This window comes from Thermobia domestica, chromosome 15 (genome assembly GCF_964235325.1).
Source record: "Thermobia domestica chromosome 15, izTheDome1.hap1.1, whole genome shotgun sequence".
NCBI classification, from domain to species: domain Eukaryota; kingdom Metazoa; phylum Arthropoda; class Insecta; order Zygentoma; family Lepismatidae; genus Thermobia; species Thermobia domestica.
In genome coordinates, this window is record NC_137468.1 from 160,915,240 (window position 1) to 160,932,995 (window position 17,756).

A 17,756-nucleotide genomic window follows, 5' to 3' on the forward strand; every position below is an offset into this window, starting at 1 on the left:
CAAAGTGTCATCGGAATTCTTCGTCCTTTACACACATCAGACATATTGTTACTAGCACTTTTGATATTTCATGATCAAAGGTTTGGAGGGGTCTGCGTCCCACCTAACCGTTTTTTCCAGGAAAATACAAAACACGTATTCCTTCATTTTACGTCTGCCATATCTGTGCACAATTTCGTACACTTTGGTCCAGTTGTTTTTGTCTTTCGGGCGTCAACTTTCAAAATTTTGGGTGAGTGCTTTTGCCCCCGTAAAACAGTTTTTCCGCAGAAAATAAAAAACATGTATTCGTTTATTTTATGTGTAGTATCTGACTGTCAAATTTTATCAAAATCGGAGTGTTACACTTGGGAAGTGTTACTTGTAAGAATATACCGTAATGCCATTGATACCAGGTGGAATTAAAGAACACTTTTAAATGGGATTACAATTTCGTTTCCGGTCTGTTTATAACATTACTTTATTAGAACGATACACTCATTGCCATTTGCTATTTTTGTTATGTGATATACGTAGCAGACAGTTTTCCTTACATGTCTCTAGAAAATATTTTTCGATTTCGTGTGAGTTAGAATTAAGTTTGACCGGTTCATAAATGACAAGTAAGAAACGTTTAAGAGAAATACAGAACTGTTGCATTATTATTATTATTATTATTATTATTATTATTATTATTATTATTATTATTATTATTATTATTATTATTATTATTATTATTATTGATATTTTTGAAACATTAGAATTACGTGCTTACGAGGATTCGTGTCGGGTCCCCTCCGAAAAGAAAAGCTGGATATGTGCCTGCACTGAATGATAGACGTATGAGTCAAGGTATAGACGAGCGTGCTAGGCGATCGAGTCCGGAGCATCAAAAACAGACTAAGACCACAACTTGCAGTTCTTCTTGCCGATTGATGCTGCTTTTTACCTGCTATGATATGTCGGATAATAATGTGAAATAAACGAAGGTCAAGACCATGGCGTATTGGTGTTTCATGCACCTAAACCTGTAAAATATTTGTGCCGAAAACATCTTTCACTCACTAGCTAAATTTGAGGGTATGATCGCTCATCTTCCCTTATAAAGTATAGTCTTATAAAGAATATATATAGCACAATAAAAACCTTAAGACCAAATTCAATGATTTTCTATAGTTTTCTTTTTTAATAACGGGAAACTTATTCATTTCATCACGATAAATCACGTTTGATACTAAGATGTCTGTTTCTGACTATATATATTTTTCATACTTTATTGGAGATAATTTTTTTTTTTTCAAGAAAAGAGGATGATAAAGGAAGCTATACAACACCATAAACTGAAAGCAATCGGTATTACTAATAGTACACTAATTCTAAATAAATACGTCATCAGAGGAAACAAAAAGTTATTTCCTAATTGTATTGTTTCAGTTTTATCAACATAAATATTATACACTTTCTACAATGTTTTGTAAAGAAAAAAAATTGAACAGGACCGGATGGGATTCGATCTGGTGTCAAAACAGTATAAGAATTAGTAGTCCGTCACACTACCCACTTGACCACACAGATTTTCTTTTGTTGCCTATCTTTTTCTTAAGAAATAAATGCTCATGGCTATAGAGCATGTCACTTCCAAACTTAAGACAACAGTTTTTCTCTTTGTTTATATATTTTCGCATAACATCTTGCTTACAGAAGCTAATTTATATTTGGCAGACAATTTACACCCTAGATTTAAGCCAATAAATGCAATATTTTACTCCAATTTCCATTCCTTGGTTCAGGTCTTCTCCTACTAATCTTGTTATTCCCTCTGCAATCGTGCTGTGCTACTCCAAAAATTCCCTCGAAAACATTATTGCCAGTATACACAAAACCGAACATAATTTTGTTTTTTGCTTATATTTTTATTATTTTATTATATTTTTTGGAAATATCTCCTTAGATGGATTGCTTTCTATTATCTCCACTTACTAATAACTTAATTTTACCCATAAACATATGGAAAATGAAATAATTGCGAAAAATCGTGAGTTACAGTATACGCGCAATATTTTTTGCGCATGCGAGTACATTCGGTTCGGAGATTCATGTGCCTGGCAACCATGAATTAACCATGTAGGGGTGAGAAGCAAGGTTTTGACGCTCGCACTACAATTGTTGTTTGTAAACAATCTTCCATCCTAGAGTGAACAGACAATACATGACCTGTCCACCTAAGCCTCCTAGACTTGACGACCCTAACAATGTTGGGTAAACCGTATAAATTATGTAGTTCCTCGTTATGAAGTTTCCGCCATTCCCCATTCCCGTTCTTCTTGGGTCCGAATATTCTTCTCAGGATCTTGTTCTCAAATACTTTCAGTCTATGTTCTTCCCTCAGAGTAAGCGACCATGTTTCGCAACCATACAGAACAACAGGCATGATTATCGTTTTGTATGTTTTAAGCTTCAAATTTCTCGACAGAATTCGCTACAAGAGATTTTGAACAGAATAGTAACACGAATTCCCTGCTTTTAGACGATATTTAATTTCTTCGTGAATATGATTTTCGTCTGTTAATATTGATCCTAGATATTTGAAAGTGTCCTCTTTATCAAAAGTGTTATTTAATATTTTAACGCATCTACAATTTGCCGTATTCCGGTCCCGACGCACTTCCATGTATTTAGTTTTCTCTGCATTTACTTCTAAACCCATGTCCCTGCAAGCGTTTAATAAGATCTCTGCATTTCTTTCTATTGTTCTCCTATCATCCCCTATTAAATTTACATCATCAGCATATGCCATAACCTGGTGAATGCCGTTCAACTCTAGGCTCTGGTTGCTATCTTTGATTTTCCTTATAGCGTATTCCAGAACAAAGTTAAATAATAATGGTGACAACGCATCTCCTTGTTTCAGGCCATTTTCGACGTGAAAGCTCGTGGACAAAAATTTTCCTACCTGGACTTTACTTTGGGATTAATTTAAACATATCTTAATTAATCTAGTTAGCTTTCTCGGTATTCCAAGTTCTGTAAGAACGATGTATAATGTTTCTCTCCTAACCGAGTCGTACGCCTTTCTAAAATCAATAAATAGTTGATGTACCGGGGTATTGTATTCCCACTTCTTTTCGAGTATTTGGCAAATGGTAAATATTTGGTCGATAGTTGACCGATTTCGTCTAAATCCGTACTGATAATCTCCAATAATTTCATCTGCGTATGAAGTCAATCTTGCTAATAAAATATTTGAAAGGATTTTATAGGATGTTGACAGAAGAGAAATGCCTCGATAATTATTACAGCCAGTTTTGTCGCCTTTCTTGTGAATTGGAACAATGATTGATTCTTTCCACTCTTGTGGCAACTCTTCCTTGTTCCAGATAAGGAGAATGAGTTTGTGTATCTTGTTCCACAATTTTTCGCCGCCAGCTAAAATTAACTCAGCCGGAATTTCATCTACACCCGGAGATTTGTGTTTGTTTAATTTCTTTATAGCGATTTGTACTTCTATTCGGTTGGGTTCTGGAATATACGGTTCCGCGGTGTGTATCTCTTTTTCTCCACGCACATTAGTTTTTGGCTGCGTGTTCAGCTAATCGTCAAAGAAATCTTTCCATCTATTTAAGATGCTATCCGTATCAGTGAGAACTGTACCAAAGTAAATAAGTAAGGAAAATGTTTAAAGGCTTAGCACGATGATTACCGCCATCCTGAACTTTCTCAATTGTCTTAAATGGAAACCATAGCATGGGATACGTCATTTTAATAGCAAAATCTTGCAAAAATTGAAAGGGCTTTTTCTGTTTCTTTCTTTCTCTTTTTTCTTTTTTTACGAAGCTATGACTTTCTTTCTTCGTATCGTTGTAGGTGATTTACTAGCATAAGATGGCCTTGATGTATATAGAGTGCATGTAAATCGTGCTCATCTCTGGAGAACGAAACACCAGACTGATTAAAGACGATTTTAATCGTTCTTAATTGGAAAGTACTCGTATTAACAATGATACTGTGTTCAAAGTGTTGAAGAAATTCAAGAAATCGAATTTGTGGTAGATTGACCCAGCCAAAACAAGTAGACCACACTCAGCGACAGACGAGGCAATAACTGTGACAATGTTGACATCCTTCCAGAAAAAGTTCCAAGATAAGTATCCATAGTGAAGAACATGAAGGTGGTGTTAGTCTCATGTCAATCATGCGTGTTATGTCAGGGAATAAGTAACACCCTTATAAGCTTCAACTTTACCAACACCTTACTTAAAATGATCCAAATAGTAGTCTAGAGTTTGCTGAATGGGCCATAGAGTTGCTGCAATAACTAAAAATAACGTATTTGACTCTACCGTATTGTTACGGATTAGGCAAAATTTAACGTATCGGGCGAGGTTAATAAACATAACGTGTGGTACTGCTGTGATAGTAATCCACATTGGTTTGAGGCATCGCAGGTTTTCCTGGTAAGATGTTATGTGGTGTGATATGTGGGGGACTCGCATTGTGAGCTCAGCTTTCATCGACATCGGTGGATCACATCTTATCATCACGGTTGTCGGAGTAATGGTTATTTCCCAAGTTTTTCCAGCACAGTGACTGTCCTTCCCACTGCAGTAGCTGTCTCCGTGAGTACCTCCATCAGCAGTTTCCTGATGCGTGGATTGGTGGTGAGGTGCTATGTAACGGCCAGCTAGTTTCCCTGACGTGACCGACTATAGTATTACCTGTGGAATCATGAGAAGTATGTTGTGTATACGGTGAAAATTAGTAATGTTCGCCATCTCAAGGAAGGAAATGTAGATTCACATTCCAACATTACAGCCGCTCTTTTGCAAAAAGTTTACATGACTCAGAACTCAGAATGTATCTGAGAATCGACAGGAATGGGGAACATATTCAACATATTCTTTAACAGTGAGTGGTTCTTGTCGTATGACTAACAGCTTTTGTTGAGGACACAACAACAACAATAAAATAGTCTTAACTTCGTAATGGTTAGCGCTACAGCAAAAATAACTGTCATTCAATTTGTACAAAATGACATAACACATGCCATGATTTCCATTGAAGACAATTGCGTAAAATACAAGATGGTAGACGTCATTATGAGTGTCCTCAAACATTTTCCTTATCTCTGTTTCGTGCCTACATCGTTACTTATATTTTTGCAGCGTTTACCACTTATTAACGTGTATACACACTTTGGATCACCCTGCGTATTGACTTGTATAGAATAGAACATTTGAGAAATAAAACTAATTGATTTTCTGTTTAATTCAAGCCAACCTCGGTCCCATCTTACTTGAATTATCGCGATTCCATTCGAATTCAAACTGCTAACCGGCTACCATTACACTTCTTTACCTAAGTTTCGATTACGAAGAAATAGGATGCATGCAGCAAAGGATGAGCATTATTTTATTGAAGTAACCTCTCCGGGTGAATAATTTCCATAGAAGTTTTCCCTCAAGAAATAAGAAACTAAAATGGAATTCACGGCAGGATTGTGAAAATTAGTTTTCTCCTTCTGGATAATATATGAACCGCTAGCAAGACCATTTTCCGGACGTACACTTTTCAACGCGGGGGTCCAACTGTCTATTGAAAACTCATTGGTGCTCTTCCTCTTTCCTTTCTACCTGCTTACAGGATTGTTTTCTTGTCTCTCTTTACCTGCTGCCTCTCCCACATTAAACAAACATTGCCCATTTCCTGGTTCTCAGTAGCATTGCTCAGTGGCGTATGCAGAAGTTCGTCAAAGGGGATTAACCTAACAAGTTCATACAATTTCAGGAGTTTGTATACAAATCTTAATATACTAAAGGTTTATTTTTTCATAATATCTTGCTCAAGAGAGTATTAAAACCCAGAAATCCCCCTTGCGTGTGCCACTGCAATGTTTTGTCACTTATGTTTAATACTCGTTTCAATATATAGAATAGAATTTCTTATTTGATCAACTTCTTCCCTAATGTTTAACTGCATATAACACTTCTGTGATTTTGTTACATCAGGTAAACCATTAATATATAAACAAAAACAGCAAAGGTCCTAAGTTTGAACCTGAGAAATACCTGAATGAACTACAAATTCAGAAGTCAGGACATTTTTATAACTGCACGATGACTGCGCTCATGGAGATACGACGATATAAATTTAATGTGAAAAATTAATAATGGCAAGCTTCGTAAGAAGAATATCATGATGTATGATACCAAATGTTTTACTATAGTCTGTATAAATTGTACATTTGATTTCCATTATCAATTTTGCGTTGCAAGTGAGTGAACTCAACAAGAGTAGTTATTGTTGCTTTCCTGGGTGAAAAAGAAAAAGCATGTTGGCTTTTTCAATTGATTGGATAAACGGGAAAATATATTGTTTTCTCAATAATAACTTCAAATATCTTGACAGAACAGAGATTAATGCTACTGGTCTTTACTTTTTTATATATCAATCTTATTTCCATTAGCGTTGAGAATGAAACAAATGCCAGAAACTTTACTTGTAGTTGAAAAGCGAGAACTGGTTAATGACTTATTAAACATCGCCTTAATAGATATTTAGTGATTAGTAATACCTCGATGATATATGATAGGATTCCTATATTCTAGGTGGACAAACACCGTGTGCGTGGGTTTCCTCGGGGTTCTCCCGTTTCCTTCCATTTTCTTCATTCCACCATTTCATTCATTTCTCATTATCACCGTCTCCTTTAGCCTATCCGGCATAAGTGTGGGACGTAAAACTCAAAGACTTCACTTCATTTTTTCCTACATTCTAGACAGATTTGAGTTTGCCTTTTGAAAACATCTATAACTTCTTCCACTTGAACATTCCATTGAACATGGGTATATTTGAACTAATTAAGCAAATCAGGGTTAACACGATGTGATAAATACTCAAGATCATACCCAGATTTGTTACACAAGACCTGAAAATATTGAATAAATACGTTAGCAACATCTAGGTATTTTGGTACCGGTATTTTTTCGACGTTCTTCACAATTTAGAGTACTGTTATCGGAATTGCTTTCTTAAATTAAAAAATGTTTGGGCTTTACAAGAACACAGGATTCGTAATCATTTATGTATCTATCATAAGCATTTGAAACTTGTAAATTTATATAAATTCATTTTCTCTTTTAACGAAGTTCTTAATATCATCTCCTGTTATATAATGTTCTGATGTTTGTTATGATACGCGACTAAAGAACTGTGTTTTATATACTTAAGAAAAATGAAATAAAATATTTCAATTTTACGATCCATGATTGTGTTGTGTAGGCTAAAGTATATGGTAATGATGAGAATGAATGAAAAATAGTGTAATGAAGAAAGTGAGAAGAAACAGGAGAATCCCGAGAAAACTCACGCATATGGTGTTTGTCCATCATAAAACCACGAGCTGGAAATGCTTTACCACTGAGCCACCTTTGCTTCTTCAGATGGTAGCAAGAATAGGAGAAGTTACAAAATAGTACCAACTATTCTGCTATTTCTAGCTCGTTTCTAATATCGCGTAGCAGGCTTTCTATAGTGATAACACAGGATTTAGAACTTATGCACCCAAAAGCATGAAATAAAGTAATGACTATAACACCACATCACATTTGGCTCATACTCCTAGGCGGCTCCTATTATAACCTTGTCATCTGCATTCTGTACAAACTGCACGTCGTTCATGAAGAAAAATATAAATCGGAAATAAAATGCTTCTATTGACTACTGAAATTCGTGTACAAAGCTCAAGCGTCTGAGACATTTTCTCAGGTCACCATTTTCTCTCAGATGATGAAATATGGACCGTATCCTATCATGAAGTTCATGAATATATACGGTTTCTAAATCATGAAAATATCCATGCCTCAGGTCACGAGAAAAATGCTATTAAAGTTGATTTCTTTGATCTCAATAGTTTGTGATTTAACGATAATTTATTCTCACCTGAAATAACAGTCACTAGCAGGATACGGAAAATTCTAAGTGCCTTGTAAGGTTCAGAAAACACAAATAGGCCTATAACTTCAATTTATAAATTTCATTGTGAAGATCCGAGAAAGTAGCAGCACATACACAGACTTGTACACTTGTTTATTTTTAACAAAATTACAACTAATGTCATCAGAGTAGATTGTAATTAATTTCTTGATTGCGTCACTGTCATACAAAGTATTTACTCTGAGAATTACTTGAAAATATAAATAAATATTTCTAATTTCTGCACACACAGAATCCACCTGAGATACGATCTTGTGATAGAATACATAAAAAAAAAAAAAAAAACAATATTTTGAATTGTTCTTCGGTTTCTTCTGGGAGTGTTTCAGTATCAAATAAGTTATCTTTCGATTGCGGGATTCAACTTCTTAAATTGATATAGTCTAAAGTTTACCTTCAAACGTCCGAGAGAATTAATGGTTCAAACTTAGAGAAATGTAATCTATCCATTTATTCTGCCATAGGTTTCATTGTCTCAAATCGTACGCAGAGCTTTGTGGCTATGTGGATAGCATACGCGCCTTTGGTGTGGGAAATCCGGGTTCGATTACTGGCGGAAACTCCTGTGGATCGGATTCCGTTTTAAGCTGTAGGTACAGGTCTCATAACCTCCTGGTGAATGGGATGCTTTTCTCAAATCCACTCTAATTCGTGCACATTCCATCTTGTTTCAGAAAGTCTATAGAAGGATTGCCGACCTGTATATTTTAATAATATCTGTTGGATTGATTTGATTTGATTTTCAGTTTTAGTGTCCCGTTCAGCATCGAGGCTATATGAGACGTGGACCTACAGTTTTAACGTGGAATCCGAACCACATGAGCATCCACTAGGAATCAAACCCTGGTCTCCCATGCCAAAGGCGCGTACACTAACTGCTTAGCCACTGGGGAACTCTCATTGTGACCTTGAAAATACAGCCAAAAGCAATGCAAAAGTCACTTAATTTTTGTATTACCAATAGACTACATTTCCTTCCTCCCACCAAAGATGTTTAAAAGAATGCTAAATCCATATTTTTAAATCTAATTTTATTTAATTTGACCTCTAGAAAAGGAATATTAAAAAATATATATCGCGCCTTCTCCGTAAGGTTCATATTCGTCGAGATTGCACCCCCGTTATGGGTGGTCCTGGTGATATGCCTAGATTTAATGTTGGCTACACAGTCGAACACAAACAAATTGTACGTCATAACAATTAAGGAAATGCATTTGGAGAGTTTATGAGGAAACAAATTTTTATCTCGAGTGCTTGAACTCACCTTGAATAAATTTAACTGTGGCTTTAACAGCCGATAGCGCAGTAACCTAATAACGTTCTTGGGACAGTTTGTATTGTATGTATTCTGTTTATAAGTATAATAAATTTCATTTTTATAATATGGTCAGTTGGTAACCTTCAGTTTATGGGTCGATTTTGTATAAATCTTCACGATTGTGGTATAAGATAAGCCAGAGAGAACACTGCTGTGGCATACAGCACCGAAATCGAGTCGTGGGAAACAATACCGTGGCAAACATGTATTGATTGTATCATATTGTCAAGTTTTATATACATTGCTTCTCATTTCTTCTGAGCAATTTTCTGCATTTCCATTCTTCCGAAAATATGAAAATTAAATATAGCAACTTCATTCAATAAATATAATATTATAGGGAGCTGGCTTGAATGCGAGGCTGAGGAATTCAGAGTTGATTGGCAGGTTCCCTACCCCGTCACCAAGAAACGGACACTCGACGGTCATGGGCAGGGTTGCCAGTGCAGTGTCAAAAAATTCAGCTAATACTCACTTAATTCAAAGAGTTTATGCAATTATGTAATCCCTATCGAAGATCCTTGTATACGTGGACACGCGCAAATTAGGCTGTGATAACAAATGCTTCAGTTTTTTTTCCCTCGCTTCTTCGTCACACTGCACTATGGCCTTCCTTATTACTTCTCTAGCTTCGCTGTGTATAGTTTGCCCTCTCTTACGCTGTGAAGTCATTGTCAAATGAATAATAAGCAATAAAATCGCAATCACAACAGCACACAACAAATAACCAACTCACACTAACTCTTCAGAATGACATTCATGTGACTTTTTTTAACCCTGGCAACGCTGACATATAGAAGGAGGGTAAGGGAGTATTGCAAGAGTCAGGCACAAAAATTGTTGAAATTTTCCCCCCTTTACCTCAGCCTCCGCTGGTAAACAAGCTAGCTCCCTATAATACTGTAAGCTGTATACTTTTGAGAAACAGTAGATGGAGCACTGAATCTTCCATTCTTGCAGCTTTTGAAGTTAGTAATACATGAGAGCAGTGATTGCCAAATCGTCGATCGCGAGCTACTAGTAACTCGCGGGGACATTTTCAGTAGAACGCGTTAATGCTCAGGTTGGCTAAAACAAGAAATGTAAGTTTATAGGCAATAAAAAAATGTAAGATTTTTTTTAAGTTGGTAGTTCTTTTGGTTGGTAGCAGAGATGGAGTGGGTCAGTGGGTCGGTGGGTCAAAAGGGTCAAGTTTTCTGGGTGGGTCAGTGGGTCGTGGGTCAACAGCATGTGACCCACTGTGACCCACCACCCACCGTGACCCACTGCGACCCACCACTCACCATGACCCACTGCGACCAACCACCCACCGTGACCTACTGTGACCCACCACCCACCGTGACCCACTGTGACCCACCACCCACCATGACCCACTGCAACCCACCACCCACCATGACCCACTGCGACCCATCGAATCAATCTGACCTACCGACTCACTCTGCTTACTGCATTGTAGACAGTATCTTCTGAAGACTGGTATATTTGTCTTCGTTTTACTTTCAAGATCTTCATTTCCCTTCCTTTTCCATTTGTTTCCGTCTACTTACCTAAGGTGAGTAGGCTATATCTAAGTGAAAAAAGTACTTCAGGCACTTTTGGATTTGGTATTTGTAATTGTAATAATAGCAATAGAACTTATACTACTACTTGGCGTTCGAGACCTGTCAGTTTTTAGAGGAGCTAACTACTGGAAAAATGCATTTTTGAATCACAGTAATGTATAAATTATTATTTAAAAAAATTGAATGTAACTATGTGTGCCTGATCATAACGGCCAAATTACAAAGTCAAATGAAATGACTTTTGGTATATAGTTAGGTCTTAATCCAAACTGGGATGTTATATTGCTTTCATTATAATACACATCCCAAAGAGGTAGTGAAGATCCGAATTTTTGCGGAAAAAAATGAGTATCTCGCAAGCCGTTAAACTTACGAAGCTGAAGTTCAGTGTATTAACATTTCATTAAAAATAAACAGAATGTGTCCTAGCATTTTTAAAAAAATTCTCCTTTATGGGGGGGGGGGGAGAGCACTTTCTATATTTGGAAAATTGGAAGTGAGTTGGTTTGTAAAAATAATCAAAAATGATCGAAATTAGTTAAGAAAAAAAATCAGAAACAAAAAATACAGTACTTCGCTTCATATACCCATTGTTTTCTACTATAATAATTGCTGAAGCTTATGTTTGCAGCACAGGGCAATCAATCCATAAAGTTGTGAGAAAAATAGACATAAAATTTATACTGTAAGCTTAAGTACACGGAAATTTTAGTTTGAATTGTATGCATAATTATATGGAAAATTTTACACTTTTTTTTCCCTTTACGTTAGTCTACTTACCTTGATTTGGGACTTTCAAATTTCATCCCTTTTTCCACTGAAAAGTATAATTCAACAAAGAAATAATTATACTATGATAATTTAATTGGAATTCATCGTAATTTGGCCCATAACAAACAGCAGTGTGGTAATTGAAGGGGAAGAAGGGGGAAATTCTCAGACACCTCTGAACACTTCTCTGAAACCTCGTTTCCTTTTGCCTTCTAGTGAGGAGGGAACTTGGTAATGACATCAAACTTTCATGTGTAATTAAAAAAACTAAATTTATAAACGAATAGGAAATAATCAGTTTATCAGGTTTTAATTGATTATTTATGCACAAGATTTCCTATCGAAAATGTGTAGATGAAGTTTCTGTTCTCCATGAGTCGAAATTGCCAACTGACATGGTCGATATGGAAAAGATGTTGTATGGTGATAGAGAGGTGATACTTCTTGCGGAGCATTTCAAAACTGACCAAGAAAAATCGTTATCAGATTTAAGTCTAGCAAGCAGATTTTCGAGTATTACAAATTTCCACGACTGAGTGCGAACGGGGATTTCCCCTTATGAATTTATAGATGACTAACATTAGAAATAGACTAAGTGCTCAAATATTGTCTAACTTGTTGTTCATCAATGTTAATGGCGCACCGCTAGACAAGTTCAAAGTAGACGAGCTAGTTATTTCCTGGCTGAAGGATGGACATCATTCCGCTGCGGATGATTTACCACGAAAAAGTCCTGGAGGCTAACAGGAAATAAACCCGATTTCAGATTTGTTTTAAGGTGGCAAATTACGAGTTATGGAAAATGTATACTTGTATTACTAATGGCTTATTTGTGTTTTTAGGGATGGGCACGAGTCGAGTCAAAGGTAATTTTCTCGAGTCGAGTCACTGTTTTTAGGTCGAGTTTCGAGTCGAGTCGAGTTTGATACATGGCTCGCTCGTTCATCTCATTTTAGCTCGTTTTGAAATCATGACCTGACTAGACTGGAAAGCAAAAGCCGTGAGAAATATAAGTAGTAAAGTGGATTACTTTTAATGTTGCTCACGAGGGGGGACATTGTTCTCGTCTCGTCTCGTCTCGATAACGAGACAATAGATTTTTATAACGAGACAGTCTCAAATGTTGTGAGCACGAATAAAGTATGTATACTGTGTAGATCTTACTCTCAAGGCTGAGACTTGTACGGTCGAATTTTTTAGCCCAAGCAAAAGCCCAACCCAGGCAGTGATGTCAACAGGCTCAGCTCGGTTCAACTGAGAGAACAGCTCGATCCGGCTCAGTTGGGATGATCCATCGGCACGGCTCAATTGAACCGATAGCTTCAGCCGGTTAGGTTGGGATGAGCCATCGACTCTACTCAATTGAGCGAAGGCTCGAGCAGACTTGGTTGAGGTGAGCCACCAACTTGGCTCAAGTGAGCCGATGGCTCGAGCCGGCTTGGTTGAGATGAGCCATCAGCTCGGTTTAGTTCGGCTCTGGTGAGTTATCAACTCGAGCCGGCTCGCTTGAGGTGAGCCATCGGCTCAGTAGACATGACATTTTTCTGAGATCGGCTCTGTGGTGAACGAGTCGTGACCCGACCCATTTAAACCAATTGCACCATTAGAGTCGGCACAGATGATTCAACATGATCAAATGGATCTAGTTTGTTTGTTCACTAGAAGTCAGATGTCGCTTTTATTGAAGTAACTGTATATCTGGATCAATGGATCTTGTATCTGGGCTCTAGTTTAAAAAATTCTTGGTTCGGATATGAGGAAGACTATTACAAAACAAAGTTCTTGTACAATCAGGTGTAAATGTCCAACTCGATAAATTTCTTGTGAGCTACACTAAGAAAAAAATGTAGGTAGCGTACTTAAAAAGGTAGGTTACATGCTTAATTCATGTAGTTTTTGAACTTAACTTACACCAGACTTATAACTGAAAACGGATGTTTTATAATACTTTCCGTATAAGTGTTCCATCTATACGTACTTTTCGTATGAAACAATATAGGCGATCAGGATCTCACATACAAATGCACGTAAATAACATATAGCTGAGGAATGTAACATAAATATATACATGTGATATACGGAAAAACTGTTAGATGTCAAACATCCTGCAACGGCATGATGTAACATCTAAGGGCAGTGCGTATGTAGCATATGGATAACGTATGCTCCATACTGATTTCTGTAGTAAGCAAGAGGATTCTTTGCATGTGTACAATATACCGCTGTCCGGATAACGGATTTTTCTCAGTGTATCTTGAAGAATTAATGGATAGAAGCAGTGATTAGTAGTTTTCGTTGGTTCAAGTTAGTGAGGCCATGGTAGAGGCGGATCTAGGAGTTAAAAACTATGAGGGGGCAGTCGGAACCAAGATTATGATAAGTATACCTTCTTTTTATAAACTTTCAAAGTTACATAAATAATAGCTTAATTATTCTTGTTACTCAAAAAAACTGGGGGCCTAGGCGCCCCTGACGCCTTCCTAGATCCGCCATTGCGCCATAGGTCCCTAGCGCTCCCTTTCTGTATGACTCTGATACTCTAAATCGTCTCCTTAACTTTGAGAGCTTTTTGCTCATACAGAATATCAACCGGAAAAGAATAATAAACTTGCTTCTATCGCCTGTTCAAACCGAAGCAAGCAAACTTGTCGAGAATAGAGCCGGGACCGCTCACATAGAGGGCAAGCATATTCGCCATTTGGCAGGAAAGAGGTATCAAAAATGACCACTGTTCCCAGTTAAAATTTCCTTAACGTAACAATTAATTTTCACTTTAGACCTATATACAGTACTCAATTATAAAAGAGACTCGTTATATCTTAGGTATATTAACTGTTTAACGCTAATCTGCCAACAACAATGCTTCGTGCAGCAATGTAATAGTATTAGAATACCGACAAGTTCAACAGTTGACTTCTACATAAGGTGAAAGAAAGGTCGAGTTTGTTTGTTCTATGGTCATTATTTTCTATTTATGACAGACCTCTTCTACGATAGAGGAAACCAAAAACGGAAGGAAGGTAAGGAAGGTGAAGACAGCAAAACATTCTTTTGACAATTATCAGTCCTCGCATTTTCTCCCTAGTAAGATACCTTCAAGGAGTAAAATATAGGCCTTGTATAGTTCATTGACCTAACTGAAAAAAAAAACTATGTGCCATACAATATTTTTGAGTATATCCTCCTACACTACAGGAAATCTACAGACCACACTTTTAAAAAATCTGGTTTTCCGTATTGTGACGAAAAATCCCTAGATCTAAAAATAAATATGTAGATCTGGCAACCTGTTATATCCGCATCTGCAAATAGCGGTTATACTTTATCTGTGTTTCTGAGTCTTTTACAGTGGGAGGGAAAAAATAAACTTTTTCTCTGCAGACCGACTGGTTATGATTTACAACATGCTGTTTGGAACAGTGTATTTACTCATGTTTCGCATTTTGTGAATCTACCATCGACAAATCGGACAAAATGTTCTTTCTTTTTATATCATATAACAATATCATATATAACAATGTAATATAACAATATCATTTCTTTTTATATAACAATATCATTAAATTTTATACTAAACATTTGATCACGTTCACTAAGTAATTTATTTACGAAACATGTTTTCCCTGCCCTTGACGGGCCTGCAATTACAATAGTAGAGAGATGTTGAAACTTTAACATCTTGTACTCAAAGCAATGCATACAATAGAGCTTTTCCTTTATACACACACAGAAACACACACTCACACAAATTTAACAACGAGCTTCTAATGAAGCGATCGAAGAAGAATAAATATTAAAGCTTTAGAGTTAAAATAAATAAGCTGAGCTTCTGATGAAGCGAATTATTTACAAGTTCACACTCAATTTTAACAATGAGTTGGCACAGAAAACGATCCAACTAAAATTTCAAAGAAAAGAAGAAGTTAAGAAAAGGAAGAGTGACATTCATTCAATTACTTCACATTTACTCGTTCGTGAGCCTATAACCGTAAGGGCACGTTTTCGTATAGGTACATCGTCAGTCACGTCATCTGCGTCAACACGTTTACGTTTTTATTGACCTCACGGTGTGTCTTTGTCCCTTGTACAGCTAAAGATACGGAACCCTGGTTTACGCACGATACTATTTGGATTTTGTATTACTGTGGAATCTAATTGTCCAGACACTAATTTATCGAAACTCTCAAAGTTAATTTTCTGAGAGTTCCTATCGTTTAGAGTTATCCCGCTAATTTTTAATATGTCCCGAACATCCCCTTTGGCATTAATTAGCCTATAACTGTAATTTTTTGCACCTAAACCGGAAAAGATTGTAAACAACCAACCTTCTGGAATTTCGTTTGTTAGATCACCCAAATAGTTCCCAAGTGGTAACCAAGGTTCCTCATCTTTTTCTGTATATACATAATACTTTCAGTGTCACAGTAGATGGCTCTATCTGGTCTTACAGTCGTCAGTAGTTTTTACAGTTCAAGTCTAGCCCACGAACTAATTATGGCGGCTAGTATAGGCCCAAAGAACCATAGTTATAGGACAATTAATGCCCAAGAGGATAATCGGGATATAGTCAAACTTAGAGGCGTAACACTAAACGATAAGACCTCTCAGAAAATTAACTTTGAGAGTTTCTATAAATTAGTGTCTTGACAATTAGAGTCCACAGCAATAGAAAATCGATATAATATCATGAGTAGACCAGGGTTCTGTATCTTTAGCTGTACAGAAAAAAAGACACACCGTGAGGTCAACGGAAAACGTAAACGTATTGACATGAAGTGACTGACAACGAACCTATACGAAAACGTGTAAGCGTACCTTACGGTTATAGGCCCACGAACTAAGTAAACGTCACCTTATTTAATGGATTGTATGCAACGCATACTCACTTATTTATTGGATCGTTTCTTTTAGAAACTCATAAGAACACTCTACGAGTGTGAAAATAATAAAAAGTTCCCGTGGAAAGTCGTTAATTATTTATTTGATCAGTTTCTGCGAAACCTCGAGAGCTTTAACTGTTTTAACTCTAAAGCTTTATTTTTTAACTCGAAAGCTTTAATATTCCCACTGATATTTTCTTTCTTTCTGTGTGAGTGTGTATATAAAGCAAACACTCTATTCTATGCATTAATTTGAGTACATGATGTTAAAGTTTCAACTCCCTTCACTATTTTAAACGCCGGTCCATCAAGGGCGGGAAAGATATGTTTTGTAAATCGATTACTTAATGAACGTAATCAAATGTTTAGTATAAAACTTAATGATATAGTTTGGTGTTATTGTGCACTAATACCAAACTTAGATGCACATGCAAAAATACGTTTTGTAGAGGGAGTACCCGACATCAATAATTTTGAAATTAAAGAAAATTAATTATTAATACTTGATGATTTAATGTCAGAAATCAATGGTGATGTTGCTAATTTATTTACAAAGTATGCACATCATAAAAAGTTGACTGTAATATTTATTATTCAAAATTTATTTCCGAACGGAAAACATGCTTGTGATATTAGTTTAATAAATGCACATTATATTATAGTATTTAAAAATTCTAGTGATAAATTACAAGTATAGTATTTAGCAAGGCAAATAATGCCTCGATATAGTAAGGAAATCGTGAATGTGTTCGAAGAAGTAACACGTGAGCCTCACACTTAGGTATTATTTGACTTAACACAGAAAACAAACGATGCATTGCGAATACGTACAAATACTTTTCCTAATGAAATTATGCATGTGTACGCTAACATAAACGACATTCATACAGAAATTTTTGTTTAGTCTGCATCAAGATGTTGAAGGTGAAACAGCACTACAACACGCTCCAACTCTGTGCAAATGCAAGAGTTCAAAACGAAAACAAATTTTATAAAACGCTTCAGGGGATTTAATAAGAACAATTACTCAGGTAGCTAAAACATAATAAAAGGAAACATCCCTTTAAATTCTGGCCAGATGCAATGTTTCCGTAGACATAAAAAGATCTTACGTGCTTTATCTCAACAACGTACAGCATTAAAGAAGAAAAAGAAGTTGTTAGTACAAAATGGTGGTGCGCTTTTACCATTAATTTTGGGACAACTTCTTGCAGCATTAGGAAGTTAGAAATGTTGATTAGATATTAACACGTG